General features: G+C 48.2%; 1 pseudogene; it reads left to right on the top strand.

Annotated features, from left to right (window-relative positions):
• The first annotated feature begins 473 nt into the window (after positions 1 to 473).
• LOC134362601 (cTAGE family member 2-like) lies at positions 474 to 4,381 on the top strand (annotated as a pseudogene).
• Positions 4,382 to 21,794: the final 17,413 nt, after the last annotated feature.

Here is a 21,794-nt window from a genome sequence, read left to right on the forward strand (position 1 = left end):
CTATTGTTAGCACCAATTTATTATATACTTTCAAATAGCTAAAAGAGAGGATGTTGAGTTTTCCCAACGCAAAGAAATGAAAAATATTTGGGTGATGAGTACGCTGATTACCCAGATTTGATCATTACACACTATAAACATGGATTCAAATCCGGCGGTGGCCCAGCCAAAACCGAGCCGAGGTGGGGGATGGCTAGGACAGCATGTGTCACATGCTCGTGTGGCGACGGGCTCAGACCGTGTGGCAGAAGTGATGTCACAAAGGGGCCTGGTTACCATGGTGCGCGTGTGGGACACCTGAGGCTGGTGGGCGCCAGTGCTCCCCGGCTCCCCGCACGGCTGGCTGCCCCATGTCTGCTGCTGTCGCCAGGGCTGGTTTGCATTCCTGACAGAACGCAGAGCTGTCTCAGCTGCTGGTTGTGGCCCGGCCAGGCCGTGGCTACCGTGGCCACAGCCAGAGCAGCCTCGGTGCCATGGAGGTGCCTGGTTCTGCCCCTCAGCCATATTTAGGGCTGGTCCTGGGAAAGCTGTGCAGGACTGTGGCAGCATGGCCTGAAGACCTGAGACTGGGCCCTGGTTTTCTGTGGGAACTGGTGATATGTGCGCCTCTTACTGGATTTTTTCTTCTCTTGTTTTTGTGGAGAAGTGTTCAATCGGTTAGAAGCCAGCTGCATGTAGGAAGAGAGAAAAAGCTTGCTGAAGAACTTTCTGGACTAATTGAAGAAAAATGTAAATTACTTGACAAACTTAGCATTGTTGAAGAGGAGTGTGAAGCCTTAGAGTCAGCTGTGAAGGATGCCAGCTTTGAGAAGGAGTCAACAGAAGCACAAAGCTTGGAGGCAACCTATGAAAAGCTGAGCAGGTCCAAATCTAAACTTGAGGATGAAATAGTCTTTCTAACAAAAGAATTAAAAGAACAGAAATCTAAACATTCTGAGCAAGATGAATTGATGGCAGATATTTCAAAAAGGATACAGTCCCTAGAAGATGAATCAAAATCCATCCAGTCACAAGTAGCTAAAGCCAAACAAATCTGCAAAGTATTTCAAATGAATGAAGAAAGTCTGAAGGTGGCAATAAAAGATGCCTTGAATGAAAATTCCCAACTTCAGGAAAGCCAGAAACAGATTTTACAAGAAGTGGAAGTATTGAAAGAACAAGTGAGAGAACTTCATATACAGAAAATAACATTTGAAGATTCCAAAGTCCAGGCAGAAAAATTTCTGAGTGAGAAAGAAAATCACATCAAGTCTCTGACTGAATGCTTGCTCAAGATGAAAGACTGGGCTGCTGTGCTTGGAGAAGACATGATGGCTGATGACTTGGAATAGGAGATGAAGAGTGAATCACAAAATGGTGCTCGCTTAGATGATCCACCAGAAGGAGCTTTGAAGAAACTGATTCACGCTGCTAAGTTAAAAGCTTCTTTAAAAACTCTAGAAGGAGAAGGAAACCAAATTCAAACTCGGTTATCTGAAGTAGATAAAAGAAAGGAAGAGCTTACAGAGCATATTACAAATCTCCAGACTGAACAAGCATCTTTACAGTCAGAAAACACACAGTTGGAAAGTGAAAATCAGAAGCTTCGGCAGAAACTTCAAGTAATGACTGAACTGTATCAAGAAAATGGAATGAAACTCCACAGGAAATTAATAGTAGAGGAAAAGGACCAGTTAGAGAAGGAGGAGGAACTTTCCAAAGTAGGAGAGAAGATGAGCCATGCCGCTGAGGAACTGGAGACCTACAGAAGGCGAGCCGGAGATGTGGAAGGAGAATTGGAGAGAAGCGTTCGTTCTTATCAAGGGCAGTTGATGGCCTATGAGAAAGAAGTGCATGGCAGCTGGGTGGCAGCTGAGACTGCTGAAAGATACCTCAGTTATTTAAGGAAAGCAAATGTTTACAAGAGACAAATATTAAATGAAAAAGAGTTTAAATTTGAACTTTTCAAAAAAGAACATTATGCAGCGGATATTCCAAATACAGCATTTGGCGGAGAGCATTCCCCACATGGTGCCTCACCAGTGGGTCGACCTTCATCCGAAACGAGAGCTTTTCTCTCTCCACTCACACTCGCACCTTTGACTCCAGGGCGAGGAGGAGGAAGAGGCTCAAGAGGCCCAGAGAATACTCTGGACCATCAGATGACCAATGAAAGAGGAGAATCGGGCTGTGATATTTTAACCAATTCTCATGGAGCACCTTCTGGGTTCCTGTCACCTCCGTGGGTACAGCACCAGAGGATGACGATCCCTCCACCAGGCCACCCATGTCCTGATCCAGCTCTTCTTCCACGAAGGAAAGATGGATTAGATCCTAATCCTGGTGGACTGTCTGGACCAGCAGAACTGAGAAGGTTTAATCTGCCTTCTTTGGATAAAGCGGATGGGCCTAAGTCTTCACAAATGGAATCCAGTAGAAATGATACCAAAGATGACCTTGGTAATGTAAATGTGCCTAATTCATCTGTGCCTGCTGAAAGGGAAGCAAGTGGCCCTGGCTTTGCTCCTCCACCTTTTCCTGCAATCAGAGGTCCATTGTTTCCAGTGGATATGAGGGGGTCCATTCATGAGAAGAGAACCTCCTTTTCCTCCACCTCCTCCAGGAAGCATGTATGGAGCTCCTCAAAATTATTATCTACCAACGGATTTCTCTGTCCAGCCACCACCTCCATTTGCTATGAGAAATGTCTATTCAGTGACGGGTTTTCCTCCTTATGTTCCTCTAAGAGCTGGATTTTCACCTCTACCCCCACATGGTGAAAGTAGGGGTGAGTTCCCTTCAGGGTTGATTCTGCACTCAAATGAGTCTGCTCCTGAAATCCAGAACCACAGCAAGAAACCTGATGGTATTTTTGGACTCTCTTCATAAATAGTTTTGACTTCTCCCTCCTTTTCATTTTAAGGAACTACTTTTTTTGCTCAAATTGAAGCTTAATGGAATTATAATTCTCAGGATAGTATTTTGTAAATAAAGATAATTTAAATATGAATTTTATGAGTCAATTATTTCCATTTTATTTTATCCTAGATTGTATAATGATTTTAATTTGATTAACTAACCCACTATTACATCAACAATAATGGGAATTTTATATAGGCAATCTTGCAGTTGGGGATGTTTTAAACTCCAAGGGCTGTGTCGTTATGCCAAAAACTATATATACTATGGTTGTAGACAAATGTGAAAGTAACTTTATGCTTAATCAAATTTTCATTGATTTAAAGACTTGTTTGGTATTAATAATAGCAATAAAATCAACTAGTTTTTAATAAAAAAAACCCACAATGTACTCCATAAATATGTACAATTTTTATGTGTCAGTTAAGAACAATAATACATGTTTTAACTTACCAAAAGAAAGCTCTAGAAGCTCACCCTGCCACAGCAAAGCAGAGCACAGCCATCTCTGTCTGTCTGGGCCGCTGCGCTCCTGACTTTGACCACTTCTGACAAAGCTGCCTGAGGTCCTGGCACACCTGTGGCCTTCTGGCGCATGGCCAGGGAGCTGTGCTGAAACCCTCGTCTGGCCTGCAGCAGCTGTCACAGGGACTCTCAAGCACTTTGCTGAACCGTCACACACTCTGTGCCTCAGTTTGGGCCGTGCCCGTCCTCACCACGTGTGAGGCTCACCTGGCGCCTCCTCCCCTTCCCGCCCCAGCCCACCTTTCCTCCCCGGCTTCACTCACCGCAGCACACACAAAATTGAACTTTGTGGACTCTCCCAACTATTTTTCTTAAAAAAACCCACTCTATTGTATATATTTGAGGTTTGCAACGTAATGTTAGAGGATACATATAGACAGTAAAAAGTTACTATAGTGGAGCACATCTGCAGGCCTCCCTTGGCTGTTCCCTCCTGCAGCAGTGCTGAGGCCCGGGCAGGATGGCACAGGACTGAGGTGACACTGCCTTCTCCAAAGGTGTCATGGTGGTGTGAGGGGGTGGGCCCTGGAGCAAGGCAATGACTGTCCCCAAACTTGGTTCTTTCTGGTAGAGGTGGTCAAGGCCCTGCTGAATGAGCCATCCTCGGTGAAGGTGGAGAAGGTGAGAACCAGGGAGGTGCTGGGGAAGGGAGCACAGGGTGAGCTGCAGGGGTGGGGTAGGAAAGCCTCACTCCACTCTGCTCACCCACCTTGCTGGGTGGGGGTCTCAGGCATCCTTTCACCCCTGCATGGGTGAGATCCAGGCGCAGGGCCCACCGCACTTGTGCTCCCCACTTCTGGTTTCCCTCTAGAGTCAGGCAGAAGCAGGGCTGGAATGTGGGGGGTCAGGACAGCCTCTGATGCCCTGCTGCCCTGCCCGGGTGATGCGGCACAAGGCGGGCTATGTGGGCTCTGCTTCTGTTGCTGCCACCACCACCGTTGCTGTGGGGGCTGTGTGAAGATGGAGCACAAGGCCATGGCCTGTGAGCCTGTGACTCTCATGGCCTTCCTTCTGCTGACCACCCTCGTGCTGCTGTGAGGGGCTGCCCAGGTCGGACGGGAGGGGTGGCCATGGCCCGAGGCTCCCACGGGCACTCCACAAGTCCCTTCCTCCTCCCCTCCCCTCCATCTCCACAGGGTTGGCGTCATCTGTTCCTTTGTCACCAACCAGCGTGTGCATGAGCAAACAGTCCCCAGCATGGAGGCTGTGCCTGAAACCCTACTCAGCCTCCAGAGCCTGGTCTCCAGTATCCCCCAGGTGAGCACCTAGTCATTCCTTTGCCCCCATGCACCCAACGAACCCCAGGCTCAGGCAGAACAGCAGAGTGAGTCCTCCAAGGCCCATGACCTGCCAATCAGAATTGTTGCCCCTTCAACTATGAACTGTCTGCCCTCTGCTGGAGAGTCTCTGTAATATGTAAACACACCCATGGTGTCCTCTGTATGGACCCCCAGCTGCCTGTAATAGGGGTCGCAGAAGGGGCTGGGAAGGGTAAGAATTGAGCTGCCAGTGACAGGGAAGGGCAGCCTCATGCCCTGTGTTTGCCTAGGAGCTGCAGGCTGTGGCACAGCAGTTCTCCCTTCCCCAAGCGCAAGTCTTGCAGGAGCTGGATGGTGAGGGTAACAGCTGGCTGGCCGGCCCCAGGGCCCACTGCCCAGGCCTGCCAGGGGGTCCCTCTTACTCCCTTATCCCAGATCCACCTGGACTCAGCCTCGCAGAGGTGGGCATCCTGCCCAGCTGGACAGCCAGCACAGCAGCAGCTGCGGGACCAGCTGGAGAAGCCAGCGCCCCCCTCAGAGCCCAGTGCCAGGGCCTGGGAAGGCAGGATGGATGGTGGGGAGGGCCCTTGGGCTCCTGGGGGGCGAGCCCTGAAGACTGCCCTGTGCTTTCTAGGTGTCAGTGAAACCATCGGAAGCATGATTCACACCCAGCTCAGGAGCACCATGTACCTGGCACTGGCCTCTGTGCTCAGCGTGTGTCAGGGTGAGCTGGATTGGAACCCTGTGCAGGGTGGGGCCCTGCAGGTATCCTCCTGGGCAGGCTCACCCTCACCCAGCCCTGGACTTCTTGGGCCACCTCAGTGGGCCGCACACTTGACTTTCCCATAGCATTTTCCCAGAATCCCAGCATTATCCCAGGAACCCTTGTCCTTTGGCATCCCTGCTCTCATCCTGGCTTAACATGTCCTGAGGCAGTTTCCACTGTACCTACAGAGGTTAATGAGTGCAGGTCCCTTTGGCTGGTGGAGGGGCATGTTCTACCTCCTGCTAGGCCTCTGATGATGCCAGGGGCCCTGGAGACTGCTCAGGCCAGGTGTGGGTCTCTCAGCCCTGTGGGACTCCATGGACCATCTCCGAGCCCTGAATGCCACCTAGGTGGAGCTGCGGGAGGGGCAGCAGTGCTGGTCCCCCCTTTCTCCATGCTCCCAGGGTTAAGAGGGTCATTGTGGCAGTGGGGCAGGTGCTCTCCTCAGGCCAGGCACTGTGCTGTGAGCTTCATGGATCGGCTCCTTGAGTCCTCACTGCCACCCAGGGCAGTCGAGGCCATGGAGGTTCCTTCCCATTTTACACAAGAGAACACTGAGGGCTTAGAGGCATCTGCCCCCCTCCCCCAGCAATCCCTCTCAGTCCTCTCCACGGACTTCTTCATAACCTCCCTTCCCCTTTTCAGGTTCCCCCTGTGGATGTTGTCATGCATCAGCTGAAGGCTGTCCCTGAGGCCAACGTCTCCAGCATGGTCCAGGATGTGAGTACCCTCCTCGGCTACCCAACTCCTCCCCCACATGCCTGGCAACTCATAAGTGAGGAGCCTCAGTTTCCCCCTTTGGGCAGGAACCCATTTGAACCTAAGTCTTAGGTACTCAACTACTACCTGGTGCCCTGGGCTGGAGGCTCATGGTGCCCATCCTCAGTGTGCACATGGTCTGGTGCAGGAGGCAGGCCTAGAGCTCAGAAGGAAGAGCTAGGACGCTCAAGGGGTAGGGCTGGGGGCCGCACGGAGTGAGTGCTCAGGCTGAACCCCGCGGGAGGGGAGAGTATGGTGGGACCCTGCTGGGTCGCTGGAGCAGAAGGTTCCAGGAGGACAGAAGTGGGAGCTGAGGCTGGGAGGGAGTGATGCAGCTGGCCTTTCGGGAGATAGACCAGCAGTCATGCATGGAAGACAGCTGCATTGGTCACAGTAATCCAGAAAGCAAAAGAGCAAAAGAGTTTATATTGATAGCATAAAAAATAAATGTATTTAGGGGGTATTCCACAAAATTTGAATGCTTTAGAAAGAAAGAGGCTTCTGTCCTTGACAAAAACCTGTAAAAGTTGGGTGACAAAGACATTTCTGTTGCTTTGCTATAGTCTAAGAAAAGGACTCTGATAAAACGTCATTCAAATGCAAAGACACAGGCCTTCATGGTAATTCTGGGCTGACGACTATGCTAAAGAAACAAGATTAACCTAGAGAAATCCTCCTGTCATCTCCCTAGTCTTGGAGAAATTCAGGGAAGCTATTATTAACTCTCGGAACAAGCTTCTGACTTGGAAGAAAGAAAATGGAGCCAGTCATGATTCCCGTTACATCGTAAAACAGCTGAGCGATATCACCAAAAAAATCTTCCAGTGGAGCCCAACAGAAACTCTTCATGATATTACCTGTAATTACAGATGTAAACTGGCAACAGTATTCAACCAAAACTCACCAGGTAATTTTAGAAGTAATGCCAAAGTATGTCCTCCCTGTGAATGAAACAAACCTAATACAACTGTGAATGTGGACATGAGCGGGCAGCAGAACCTTGAAGGCCCTGCACCCCTCCAGATGGACGTCACACAAATGCCTCCTGCCACGGATTGTAAATATGTTCTGGATATTGTTTATTTATCTTCACTGTGGATTGAAAATTTCCTTGTCAGAGAGCAACAGACGGAAACAAAGTGCTAACTTTGTTTTGCAGCCTGGAAAATCCCCACTTATCTTTCTAATGACAGAGAGACTCATTTTTCTAGTACAGTTATTAAGAAACACATGTTTTGCCTTTAATCCAGAAATTTTACTGTCCCTTGTTTTCCATAATCCTCTAAAAAACAGAACTAATGGAATTTCAAAAGTAAAATTTGCAAGCCTCTCAGAAAACTTTGAAATTCTACATTTTAACAGATTTCCATTAACATTAGTGTTTATAAGATCAACCCCCTCTTGGTCCCACATGTCATCTCCTTACGAATTAATAACATGCCACTGCATGCCATTTGAAATTTCACCCCATCTTAGATTCTGCATGATTACAAACATTTCCAGCTGTATCTCAACTGATACAAACTAAATATCCAAAACACCTACCTCTACATGATCTGTAGCTTCTTACAAAAGGCACACAGAGACAGTAAATTTATTCACTCCTATTGTAGTAAATAATACTTGTCCTCCCATACAGTCTATGCTTCAATGGGACGGTTAAAGGAAATTCCAGGTTCCCCTGGCTAAATCTGTGTTCTTGGTGTCTTGAACAAAGAATTGGGTGAGACACGCCAGAGGCAAAAAGCAAAAAAACAGTTTTATTTAGCAAAGCGAGAATACACTCTGGAGAGGAGAGAGCTGCTCAAGAGCCCTGAGGGTTGCATACCCAGGGGGTTAAGTCCTCTTAGCTGGATCTGTGTCTTTGGGTCATTGGTTGAGCCCCAAATGCACTCTCTGTCCTATTGGTTAAAGTGATTCGTGCCCTAACTAATGGGAACTCATTGGTCCAAACAAATAATGCCCAAGGATGGTGGTGGGGGGTGGGAGGTGTCTTTGTCTGGAATTGTCTTATTGTCTTCATCTCCTGTGGCTGCTTTCCTATGGCTGCCCTTACACTGAAGAAAGAACTTTTTAAGCTAGCCGTAGTAACGCCATTTTGCAAGGCACAAAACATTACCCTGGTTAAAAGTCCCTAGCATAGGAAAAGTACAGCCTGAGGTTGAGACCAGATAACGAACAGGATATCTGTGGTTATGCACCTGGGCCCCGGCCCGAGGCAAAGGGCGGATAGTTCCCAGAAATAGACAAGTCAGTTAAAGTTTCAAGAGTGCCCCTCAGCTGTTTCAAGGACTCCCAACAGTTTCCAGGGTGCCCCTCAGCTGTTTCAAGGACTCCCAACAGTTTCCAGGGTGCCCCTCAGCTGTTTCAAGGACTCCCACCAGTTTCCAGGGTGCCCCTCAGCTGTTTCAAGGACTCCCACATAACCGAAGCTCACCCCAGGCCTTATTTGAACTGACCAATTAAACTCGCTTCTCGCTTCTGTACCCGCGCTTATTTGAACTGACCAATTAAACTCGCTTCTCGCTTCTGTACCCGCGCTTTTTGCTATAAAAAGGACCCAGGAGCTTCACTCGGCGCGCCAGTCTTCCAAAAGACTGTGTCGCCCGGGTACCCGTGTGTTCAAATAAACCTCTTGCTGTTTGCATCCGTCTTCGTGGTCTCGCTGTTCCTTGGGAGGGTCTCCCTGAACTGACTGACTACCCACTTTGGGAGTCTTTCATTTGGGGGCTCGTCCGGGATCTGAGACCCCCACCCAGGGACCACCGACCCACCAACGGGAGGTAAGCTGGCCAGCAGTCGTTCTGTGTCTCGTTTCTGTGTCTCGTTTCTGTGTCTAATCCTGTGACTCTGACTGTCTTTCTGAGTGCGCGCATTTTGGTTTCAGTTTGTTCCGGGTTAGTCGCTCTGGGAGCGAAGTGCGGGTAGCGAACAGACGTGTTCGGGGGCTCGCCACCCGGCAATCCTGGGAGACGTCCCAGGATCAGGGGAGGACCAGGGACGCCTGGTGGACCCCTTGGCAGAGGATTATTGTGTTTTGGTCTCACCGCGTCTCGGGAGGCGCGCTCTGCCATCGGACTCTTTTTTCTATTTCTACGGCACTCGGTCTCGTCGCCGTTTCTGGTTTCTTTTTGTCTTAGTTGTGATAGGTCTTTGCGTCGTCGTTCCCCTATTGGAAATTTTCGAGATGGGGCAAGGTGCCCTTACGCCTCTCTCCCTTACTCTAGATCATTGGAAAGATGTCAAAGCCAGGGCTCACAATCTGTCCATGGAGATCAAAAAAGGAAAATGGCAGACTTTCTGTTCGTCTGAGTGGCCCACATTCGGCGTAGGTTGGCCGCCAGAGGGAACCTTTGACCTTTCTGTCATTTTTGCAGTTAAAAAGATTGTTTTCCAGGAGATCGGAGGACACCCGGACCAGGTTGCATATGTCGTGGTATGGCAAGACCTCGCCCAGAATCCCCCTCCCTGGGTGCCACCCTCCAGCAAAGTCGCTGTTGTTTCGGGATCAGAAAATACTCAAAGGCCACCTACAAGGAAGCCTTCCGCCCCTCCCCAACCCCCCGTCCTCCCGACACCAGATGACCTATTTTCCCTCTCTGAACCCCCACCTTACCCGGCGGCTCCGCTGCCCCCTCTGGCCCCTCAACCAAACAGATCGGCACCAGGACGAGCACCCAGTGACCCCAACCCTGAGGGACCGGCTGCGGGGACTAGGAGCCGCCAACCTCGCAGTCCGAGAGGCGACTCGGGTCCTGACTCCACCGTAGCTTTGCCCCTCCGAGCCATAGGGCCCCCAGCCGAGCCAAATGGCTTGGTCCCTTTGCAGTATTGGCCTTTTTCCTCAGCAGATCTTTACAATTGGAAGTCTAACCATCCTTCTTTTTCTGAAAAACCAGCAGGACTCACGGGACTTCTTGAGTCCCTTATGTTCTCTCACCAGCCCACTTGGGACGATTGCCAACAGCTACTCCAGATCCTCTTCACCACTGAAGAGCGAGAAAGGATTCTTCTGGAGGCCCGCAAGAACGTTCTCGGGGATAACGGGGCCCCTACACAACTCGAGAACCTCATTAATGAGGCTTTCCCCCTCAATCGACCTCAATGGGATTACAACACGGCCGAAGGTAGGGAGCGTCTTCTGGTCTACCGCCGGACTCTAGTGGCAGGTCTCAAAGGGGCAGCCCGGCGCCCCACCAATTTGGCTAAGGTAAGAGAGATCTTGCAGGGACCAGTAGAACCCCCCTCGGTTTTCTTGGAACGCCTGATGGAGGCATATAGGAGATACACTCCGTTTGACCCCTCTTCTGAGGGACAGCAGGCGGCAGTTGCCATGGCCTTTATCGGCCAGTCAGCCCCAGACATTAAAAAAAGGTTACAAAGACTAGAGGGGCTCCAAGACTTTTCCTTACAAGACTTAGTAAAGGAGGCAGAAAAGGTGTACCACAAGAGAGAAACAGAAGAAGAAAGACAGGAAAGAAAAAAAAAGAGACAGAAGAGAGAGAGAGACGGCGTGATAAACGCCAAGAAAAAAAATTTAACTAGGATTTTGGCCACAGTAGTAAGTGATAAAAGGTTTACAGATAAGCAGAAAGGGACCCTGAGCAACCGGGCAAGACCGACACCTAGGGACAAAAGGCCTCCTCTCGACAGGGACCAGTGCGCCTACTGCAAAGAGAAAGGCCACTGGGCAAGGGAATGCCCCCGAAAAAAGAAAAACGACAAAAAAGCTAGGGTTCTATCCCTAGACGACTAGGGGAGTCAAGGTTCGGACCCCCTCCCCGAACCTAGGGTAACATTGACAGTGGAGGGGACCCCCATCGAGTTTCTGGTCGATACCGGGGCTGAACATTCGGTGCTGACCCAACCCATGGGGAAGGTAGGGTCCAGGCGGACAGTCGTAGTAGGAGCGACCGGCAGCAAAGTCTACCCCTGGACCACTCAGAGACTTTTAAGGGTCGGACATAGGCAAGTGACCCATTCCTTTTTGGTCATACCTGAGTGCCCTGCTCCTCTGTTGGGCCGGGACATCCTGACCAAACTAAAGGCTCAAATCCAGTTTTCCACAGAGGGCCCACAAGTAACATGGGGAGATCACTCTACCATGTGCCTGGTCCTAAACCTAGAAGAAGAATACCGGCTGTATGAAAAGCCGGCCTCTCCCTCCATCGACCCATCCTGGCTCCAACTTTTTCCCACCGTATGGGCAGAAAAGACAGGTATGGGACTGGCCAATAACGTCCCACCAGTAGTAGTAGAGCTGAAATCAGGTGCCTCACCGGTGGCCGTCCGACAGTATCCAATGACTAAAGAAGCCCGGGAAGGCATCAGACCCCACATCCAAAGGTTCTTAGACCTAGGGGTCTTAGTGCCCTGCCAATCGCCCTGGAACACCCCTCTGCTACCAGTAAAAAAGCCAGGGACCAATGACTATCGGCCAGTCCAAGACTTGAGAGAAATTAACAAAAGGGTGCAAGACATTCATCCCACGGTCCCAAATCCATACAGCCTCCTGAGTTCCCTTCCGCCTAGTCACACTTGGTACTCAGTCCTGGATCTCAAGGATGCCTTTTTTTGCCTCAGACTACACCCCAACAGCCAGCCACTGTTCGCGTTCGAGTGGAGAGACCCAGAAAAAGGTAACACAGGTCAGCTGACCTGGACACGGCTGCCACAGGGGTTCAAAAATTCTCCCACTCTCTTCGACGAGGCCCTCCACCGAGATTTAGCTCCTTTTAGGGCTCTCAACCCCCAGGTCATATTACTCCAATATGTGGACGACCTCCTAGTGGCAGCTCCCACATATGAAGGCTGCAAAAGAGGGACACAAAAGCTCTTGCAGGAACTGAGTAAGTTGGGGTACCGGGTATCAGCTAAAAAGGCCCAGTTATGCCAGAAAGAGGTCACCTATTTGGGGTACCTGCTCAAAGGGGGAAAAAGATGGCTGACCCCGGCCCGGAAAGCTACAGTTATGAAGATCCCTACTCCCACAACCCCCAGGCAGGTCCGCGAATTTCTGGGTACTGCCGGATTCTGCAGGCTCTGGATTCCTGGGTTTGCTTCCCTGGCTGCACCCTTGTACCCCCTGACAAGGGAAAACATTCCTTTTACCTGGACTGAGGAGCATCAAAAGGCTTTTGACCACATAAAAAAAGCCTTGCTGTCTGCCCCCGCCTTGGCTCTCCCAGACCTCACCAAATCATTTACTCTGTACGTAGATGAAAGAGCCGGTGTAGCCCGAGGAGTGCTTACTCAGACCCTAGGACCATGGCGACGGCCAGTAGCTTATCTATCAAAAAAACTGGATCCAGTGGCCAGTGGGTGGCCAACCTGCCTAAAAGCGGTTGCTGCAGTGGCACTCCTCCTCAAAGACGCTGATAAGTTAACCTTGGGGCAAAATGTGACTGTGATTGCTTCCCACAGCCTCGAAAGTATCGTGCGGCAGCCCCCCAATCGGTGGATGACCAATGCCAGAATGACTCATTACCAGAGTTTGCTGCTAAACGAAAGAATATCTTTCGCGCCCCCTGCTGTCCTGAACCCAGCTACCCTACTACCAGTCGAGTCAGAATCCACCCCAGTACACCAATGCTCAGAAATCCTCTACGGGGGACCCCCCCCCATACTTGAGTTGGGAGAAACACTGGGTCCCGATGATAATTTTCTCCCTGTCTTATTTACCCACTTAAAGGCTCTAGAAGTTGTGAAGACCCAGATTTGGGACCAGATCAAAGAGACATATCAGCCCGGTACCATAGCTGTCCCCCACCCGTTCCAGGTCGGAGACCGAGTGCTGGTCAGACGCCATCGACCCAGCAACCTTGAGCCTCGGTGGAAAGGCCCGTATCTGGTATTGCTGACCACCCCGACCGCAGTAAAAGTTGATGGCATCGCTGCCTGGGTCCATGCTTCCCATCTCAAGCCTGCACCACCCCCGGCACCAAACGAGACCTGGGAGCTGGAAAGGACTGATCATCCTCTTAAGCTGCGTATTCGGCGGCGGAAAGATGAGTCCACCGGGTAAGAACCCCCACCGGCCTGTGATCCTCACCTGGAAGGTACTGTCCCAAACTGGAGAAGTTGTCTGGACCAAACAGGCTACCCAGCCGCCTTGGACTTGGTGGCCCGATCTTAAACCTGATGTATGTGCCCTGGCGGCGGGTATTGAGACCTGGGATATCCCGGGATACATAGCATCGGGCTCGGCCCAGATCAGACCCCCTGATTCAGACTATACAAAAACTTATAATCAGATCACCTGGGGGGTCCCAGGGTGCAGCTATCCCCGAGCTAGAAACAGGCTTGCCGCTTCCCCCTTCTACGTGTGCCCCCGGGATGGCCGGACCCTTTCAGAAGCTAGAAGGTGCGGAGGGCTAGAATCTCTATATTGCAAAGAATGGGGTTGTGAAACAACGGGGACAGTCTACTGGGGACCTAGTTCCTCATGGGACCTCATAACTGTAGAACGTAACGATAGCAGTAAAAACTGTGACAACACCGGCTGGTGTAACCCCCTTAAAATAAAATTCACAGAGAAAGGAAAAAATTCCAGAGATTGGGCACAAGGAAGAACCTGGGGACTAAGGTTCTATTTGACGGGAAACGATCCAGGTGTACTGTTCACCATTCGCCTAGATATCACCAATATGCCAACTGTGGCAGTGGGCCCCGACCCCGTCCTTGCAGAACAGGGACCTCCTAGCAACAAGCTGTACCCAATGACTAGCAGGCAACCCCCCGCGGCACAAAGGAGCACTGCTACACAGAGCCTCCTATCACCAGGCACTCTACCCCCCACCACGGGTGACAGGCTCTTTGGTCTTGTACAGGGGGCCTTCCTAGCTCTAAATGCCACCAACCCGAACGCCACAGAGCATTGCTGGCTCTGTCTGGCCATAAGCCCCCCCTACTATGAAGGAATAGCCTTTTTGGGAGAGGCCAATTATACCAGCGCCGAGAGTTGCCGTTGGGGGACCCAGGGAAAGCTTACTCTCACAGAGGTCACAGGACAAGGGTTATGTATAGGAACAATACCTTCTACCCATCAACATCTTTGCAACCAGACCCTATCCATCAATTCCTCCGGGGACCATCAGTACCTTCTCCCCTCCAACCATAGCTGGTGGGCTTGCAGCACCGGTCTCACCCCTTGCGTTTCCCTCTCAGTTTTTAATCAGTCTAAGGATTTCTGTGTCCAGGTTCAGCTGATTCCTCGCATCTATTACCATCCTGAAGAAACTTTGTTGCAGGCCTATGACAACCCTCATCCCAGGTTTAAGAGAGAACCTCTCACACTTACCCTAGCTGTCCTACTGGGAATTGTGGCAGGTATAGGTACCGGCTCGGCTGCTCTGATTAAAGGACCTATAGACCTCCAGCGGGGCCTAACCGAGCTCCAGACTGCCATGGACACTGACCTCCGGGCCCTCCAGGATTCAGTCAGCAAGTTAGAGGACTCATTGACTTCTCTATCTGAGGTAGTACTCCAAAATAGGCGAGGCCTTGACTTACTGTTTTTAAGAGAGGGAGGCCTCTGCGCGGCCCTCAGAGAGGAGTGCTGTTTTTATGTAGACCATTCAGGTGTGATACGAGACACCATGGCCAAACTCAAACAAAGACTAGATAAAAGACAGTTAGAGCGCCAAAAAGATCAAAACTGGTTTGAAGGTTGGTTCAATAGCTCCCCTTGGTTCACTACCCTACTATCAACCATCGCCGGGCCCCTAGTACTCCTTCTTCTGTTGCTCATTCTGGGGCCCTGTGTCATCAACAGGTTAGTCCAATTCATCAATGATAGAATAAGTACAATTAAAGTCCTGGTTCTTAGACAAAAATATCAGACTATAGATAATGAAAATAACTTTTAACTCCGCTCTAAGATTAGAGCTATCCACAAAAGAAATGGGGGAATGAAGAAAGAACTTTTTAAGCTAGCCGTAGTAACGCCATTTTGCAAGGCACAAAACATTACCCTGGTTAAAAGTCCCTAGCATAGGAAAAGTACAGCCTGAGGTTGAGACCAGATAACGAACAGGATATCTGTGGTTATGCACCTGGGCCCCGGCCCGAGGCAAAGGGCGGATAGTTCCCAGAAATAGACAAGTCAGTTAAAGTTTCAAGAGTGCCCCTCAGCTGTTTCAAGGACTCCCAACAGTTTCCAGGGTGCCCCTCAGCTGTTTCAAGGACTCCCAACAGTTTCCAGGGTGCCCCTCAGCTGTTTCAAGGACTCCCACCAGTTTCCAGGGTGCCCCTCAGCTGTTTCAAGGACTCCCACATAACCGAAGCTCACCCCAGGCCTTATTTGAACTGACCAATTAAACTCGCTTCTCGCTTCTGTACCCGCGCTTATTTGAACTGACCAATTAAACTCGCTTCTCGCTTCTGTACCCGCGCTTTTTGCTATAAAAAGGACCCAGGAGCTTCACTCGGCGCGCCAGTCTTCCAAAAGACTGTGTCGCCCGGGTACCCGTGTGTTCAAATAAACCTCTTGCTGTTTGCATCCGTCTTCGTGGTCTCGCTGTTCCTTGGGAGGGTCTCCCTGAACTGACTGACTACCCACTTTGGGAGTCTTTCAACACATTCACATGCCTACATGCTCATCCTCAGGGAACCAATTGTTCCGGTGGTTTATTTGCAAATAACCAGTTTTCCCCATGCTCATGTCTTTGTCTGGCATCCTGCCTCAGGACACTATGTTTTATTGGATATCAGGCTTATATCTGTCAACCAGACACTCACTTATCCTGCATATTCAGAGTCATTAGATATTTCCAGATATTTACAAATGCCACCTCTCCAGTAATCCATTCTTAAAAAGGATACCAGTGATCCAAAATAAAATTATCATAGGTTATTCAAAAAACTTCCAGTAGGGATCTCTGATCTGCTCATCACACATACTCTGCAAACTACAATTCCCAAGGGAATTAAACAACTAGAGATGATGGTTCACAACTGATGAGTAGTTTAACTAACTTCATTAATAAGATCACTCTGCTCTCTGAGTCTAAAACACTAATCTAAAATTATTCTTTAGAGCTATCAAGGACAATCATATAGTTTATTTTCCTCTGAGCCAGCAAAGGGGCAGGTTATGCTATAGCAGATACTTTTTTTTTTTTTACACCTTTAAAAACACTATGAGAAAATAGGACAGTCTGTGACTATTTAAAAGAAAAAGCCCCTTGACTCTCTAAAGTCAACCCAGCTGGATTCCCAAACATGCTTCCATTACCTGGGGGTCATAATCAAGGCCTTTGTCTTGGAGTCCTGTTACAAGGACTATATGACACATTGTGTTTGTAATAATTTCCTATGAACAGTTGGCCAATATGTTGTGTCTGGAGTTTGAAATGCTACTGCATGTATTTTTTATGTCATGCAGTTCAGCAACTCACTTTACCACAGAGGAAAATCAGATTAACCCTGGTGTAACTATAGACTGTGTTCAATAGACCCTCTTCTGCCTCCAATCTAGATTGAACTCCTGATTCCATAGACCCACCCCCAAATCACCTAACCAAATCCCAAATCCCACAATTGTTACTTTCTCACACCCTCTGCAGTGGATTGAATTATGTCCCCTCAAAGTTTAACGTATTGGAGGCTTGGTCCCCACTGTGACAGTGTTAAGAAGGTTGGAGATCCTATCATGGTAATTGAAAGGTGGGGCTTTGAAGAGGTGATTAAGGTGATGGTTTAATGGTGGCAATGGGCCTGGTTCTGAGGGCTTTAAAAGAAAAGCACACAAGGAGGTATCTCTGCTTCGCCACTTTCTGGCATCTGAGAGCCTTGCATTGCTGTAAAACCACCACCAAATAAGACCGTCGCCAGACGTGTTCCCTGGACTTTGGACTTTCCAGCCTCTGAAACTGAAAGCAATAAATTTTGTTTTCTTATAAATCATAAATCACCCAGTTCCAGGTATTTTGTTATAAGCAACAGAAACGGACTAATACACCCTCTTACTGAGACACCCTGTGGCTCACCGTAACATATGCTCTCCCCTGCTGCAAGACCAGCTTGTTTACTACAGTGTGTAGGTGCTCTTTGGTGAAGGTCATCAACAATGTGAATGTACATGTGGCCCAGGTTCCAGTCCTGGCTCTGCCACTTACTAATCATGGGCCTCGGGCACACTTATTGCTGCTCTCAGAGCCTGTGTTTCCCTATATGCAAAACAGGAACGTCCCATCTCAGAAGAGGATGTGTCAAAACAGATCAGGTGAGGCCAAATAAATAAATAAATGTTAGCACTTCCTATTCTAATTGGTTGCCGTGGTAAATTATTCCAAGGACATTTCAAATTTATGCCTCTAGAATTGCAAGTGTTCTGCCGGGATGGATCTAATTTTGTCAGGGGGCATGGGGCCACAGACCTGGAGCTCCCTGAGCTCCTTGCCACAGCACTGGGACCCTCCACTCACCCTGCATGCCACCCCACACCGCACCACTGGGTCCACTGCCGGCACTGGGCTGCCCTTGGCCTCAGCCCCAGTCTGTCAGCACACCTGTACCAGCAAGCCCAGGGTCAAATTTCTTACAGAACCTGTGTAGAGCTAGGGCTAGGGTCTGGAGCTCACAGACCCCTCGGGCCCATTCACAAACCCTTCACACGCAGGTCTATGAGCTAGGGAACCAGCAAAAAGGTCCTTGGAGCCTTGGCTGAAGTAGGAATAGTCTTTTTATACAGCACACACACGTCTGAGAGCTAAGCAGTACACAGAGAAACTCAAAACTCAACTGCTACCAGCAAAGTCCAAAGAAAAACTGAGCAGCTGCCAGCAGAGTAAACATGCTCTATTTTTAGACGCGAGCTCTGCAGGCCAGCTGTGCTAACTAACCGAAGAACACACAATAGCAATGACCAAAAAGATACATTGGTGCACACGTGCACTAACTCCACCCACACACAACTTGTTTACAAGAAATGTCGAGGGAGCCTGACTAAACTATTTTCCCCACAACCTGGGTTTGGACAACATCATTACACATGGCCAGACAATTCCCCCTCAGATCACCTTCTGGGGAGAGAAAGGAGTTTGCCTCAGATCTCTAAGCCACAAAGCACCACCTCCTTTTCCAGTTAGCCAATGTGGGGTTGCAAGTTTTAATGCATCCAGCATCCTTCTGCAACTTAATTCTTGTGCCCTCAGTCACCTTCCCACTTCTCCAGAATGCATGCACACAAGCATGCTGTTGCTGTTATTACTGCGACATTTGCAGACATGACCCCCATGGTGTACTTCCCACCCAGGATCCAAGGGCAGGCAATAACCATCATCCCCTTGTCCCTGCCCTGTAACTGTCCCCTTGAGAAAAGTACCCCATTCCCCTCCAGAACCTCCCTACAGGCAGGCAGGCTACCATACATGCTCTTCTTAGCCCTACCCCCTTATAAAAATAGGAAGTGTGGGGCCGACCTGTGGCTCACTTGGGGGAGTGCAGCGCTGGGAGCACAGAGGCGCTCCCGCCGGCGGGTTCGGATCCTATATAGGGATGGCAGGTGCGCTCACTGGCTGAGCGCGGCGCGGGCGACACCGAGCCAAGGGTTGCGATCCCCTTACCCGTCACAAAAGAAAGGAAAAAGAAAAAAAAATAGGAAGTGTTACATCCACTATTTTTTTTTTTTTTTTTTTTTGGAATCGGGTAAGGGGATCGTAACCCTTGGCTGGGTGTCGCCCGCCCCGCCCTCAGCCAGTGAGCCCACCGGCCATCCCTATAAAGGATCCGAACCCGGGGTGGGAGAGCCGCTGCGCACCCAGCGCCGCACTCTCCCGAGTGAGCCACAGGACCGTCCCTACATCCACTATTCACAATACTTCCTCTACAAATGCACTGCCAAGGTGAACCATCACGGACACACGTCAGTCAAACCTAACGAGTAAATGAGATCAACAATCAGGGTATTCTGATGGTCCCCACAGGAGGAAAAAATCTGTGGTTCTGTTTTCAGGAGAAATGTTGTATGAAGCTATTTATAGAAATTAAAACGTGGCCTGACCCTTTTATGAAGCTGTACGTTTTATAAACTTAGAATAAAAAATGCCTGTTTAGAGGTGGCAAGAACCTTGGCAACAGAATACTGAAAAGGCTTTCGGTTGAGAACTTCCTTATGAGGAAATCCCACTAAGCTAGTTAACAGGGGTGGACAGGGGCAGGGAGGAAAACAGCCTCCCGAACCCAGTCTATGCGCCAGACACAGCACAGTGGCCACAAGGGGTCAGTCTAGCACAACCATGAATGAGAAAAGACCCTGTAGTTTTGGAGGCTTCCCAGTCCACAGTCCAGGGGGCACATCAGGTAAGGGCCTTCTTCTGGGTGGAAACTCTACAGGGTCCCATGGAAATGCAGGGTATCACATGGCAATTGTGAGTCCACCAACTTTGTTCTTTTTAATATTTTAAATATTTTGGCTATTTGTGGTCCCTTGCATTCCATTTAAATTTTAGGATCAGCTTATCTATTTCTACAAAAAAAGGCAGTTGGAATTTTGATAGGGATTATATTGAATCTGTAGATCAACTTAAGAAGTATTGACATCTTAACAATATTGTCTTCTAATCTATGGACACAAACGTCTTTCCATTTATTTAGGTCTTCTTTGATCTCATTCAACAATGTTTTGTAGTTTTCAGCATACAAGTCTTGCACTTCCTTAGTTAAAATTATTCCAAAGTATTTTATTCCTTTTGATGCTATTGTAAGTGGAATTGTTTTCTTAATTACCTTTTTGGATTATTTATTGTTAGTGTGTAGAAATACAACAAATATTGTTTGCTGGTTTGTTTCCTGCAAGTTTGCTGAAATCATTTATTAGTTGTCATAGGGGGGTGTGTGTGTGTGTTCAAGGCTTTTGTATAAGATCATGTCATCTGTGAACATATATAATTTTACATTTTTTTTTACAAGGTGGATAAATTTTATTTCTTTTTCTTGCCTAATTGCTCTGGGTAGAAATTCCAGTTCAATGTTGAATAAAAATGGCAAAAGCAGACATCATTGTCTTGTTCTGATATTAGGAGGAAAGGCTTTCAGTCTTATACCATTAAGTATGATGTTAACTGTAGAGTTTTAATAGGTGTCCTTCATCAAGTAGAGGAAGTTCCCTTCAGTTCATGGTTTGTTGAGTGTTTCTATCATGAAAGGGCTTTGCATTTATTGAGATGATCATGTGGGGATTTTCCCTCATTCTGTTAATGTGATATATATTATTACATTGATTGGTTTTATATATTGCATCAACCTTGCATTCCTGGGATAAATCCCACTTGCTCATAGTGTACAATTCTTTTAATATACTGCTGGATTGGTTTGCTAGTATTGTGTTGAAGGTTTATGAACCTATATTCAAAGGGGATATTGGTCTGTAGTTTTCTTTTCTTGTGATCTTTGTCTGACTTTGGCTTCAGGGTAATACTGGCCTCATAGAATAAGTTAGGCCTCCTCTTCTGTTTTTTTAAGAGTTTGAGAAGGATTGGTGTTAAAGTTTTTAAGTATTTGGAAGAATCATCAGTGAAGCTATTTGGACCTGTGTTTTTCTTTGTTGGAAATTTTTTGATTACTGACGCAATCACTCATTGTTATAGATCTATTCAGATTTTTTATTTCTTCTTGAGTCAGTTTGGTGATTTATGTATTTCTAGGTATTTTTCCCCCCCATTTCATCTAGATTATCTAATTTATTGACATACAATTCTTCCTATTATTCTCCTATAATCCCTTTTATTTCTGTAAGGTTGGTAGTAATGTCCCCACTTTCAGTCCTAATTTGACAGCATTCTAACAGCGTCCAATCTAGAAAAAAATCCAAATGATAGGCATATCCTCAAATGACCTGACCAGAGAACAAATCCTATAATAGGCTTCTTCTCACATACTATTACTGGGACACCACACGGTGCCCCTGGTGTGCATTCTTCCTGGCTGCAACAAGAAATGTGCTCAAATTATTCAACTATGGTACTTCCCTAGTAGTCTTGACTGAACTGCATTGAGAAGTGGAATATGTAATGGGCACCGAGATCCTGGAGTTGGTCTGGTCTGTATTTCAGTCCCGTCTCTGCACTTCACAGGCCGTGCCCTCCTGCACACTCACTACTGCTCTCTTCCCCTCAGTTTCCCAATATGGAACACAGGACCTTCCCACTCAGAGGAGGCTGGTGAAAAACAAGTGAGATGAGGCTAAATAAATAATAAGTGAATGGTGCCTTTTCTATTTTCAGTACACTTTTTTAGAACAATTTTAGATTTTTGGAAAATTGCAAAGACAGCACAGAGGGTTCCCACATACCCCACACTCAGTTTCCCCTATTAAGTGTCATTGTAGCCAGGAAGACAGCACCAGGCGTGCTCCATCCACGCAGGAGAACTTCTGCTTTATCTTAGCCTTCATTTGGACTTAAATAGAGTAACTGTATACATTCTTTTTTTCATTTTGCATGTGGTTTTTTAAGCTTACTTTTAAGTTGTAGCCAAATATATAACAAAATTTGCTATTTTACTTATTTTTAGGTGTACAACTTAGTGTCATTAATTATATTCACATTATTGCACACTATTCACTACTTTCTACTAGCACTACTGTC

This window comes from Cynocephalus volans, chromosome 14 (assembly GCF_027409185.1).
Source record: "Cynocephalus volans isolate mCynVol1 chromosome 14, mCynVol1.pri, whole genome shotgun sequence".
In the NCBI taxonomy this organism is placed as follows: Eukaryota; Metazoa; Chordata; class Mammalia; order Dermoptera; family Cynocephalidae; genus Cynocephalus; species Cynocephalus volans.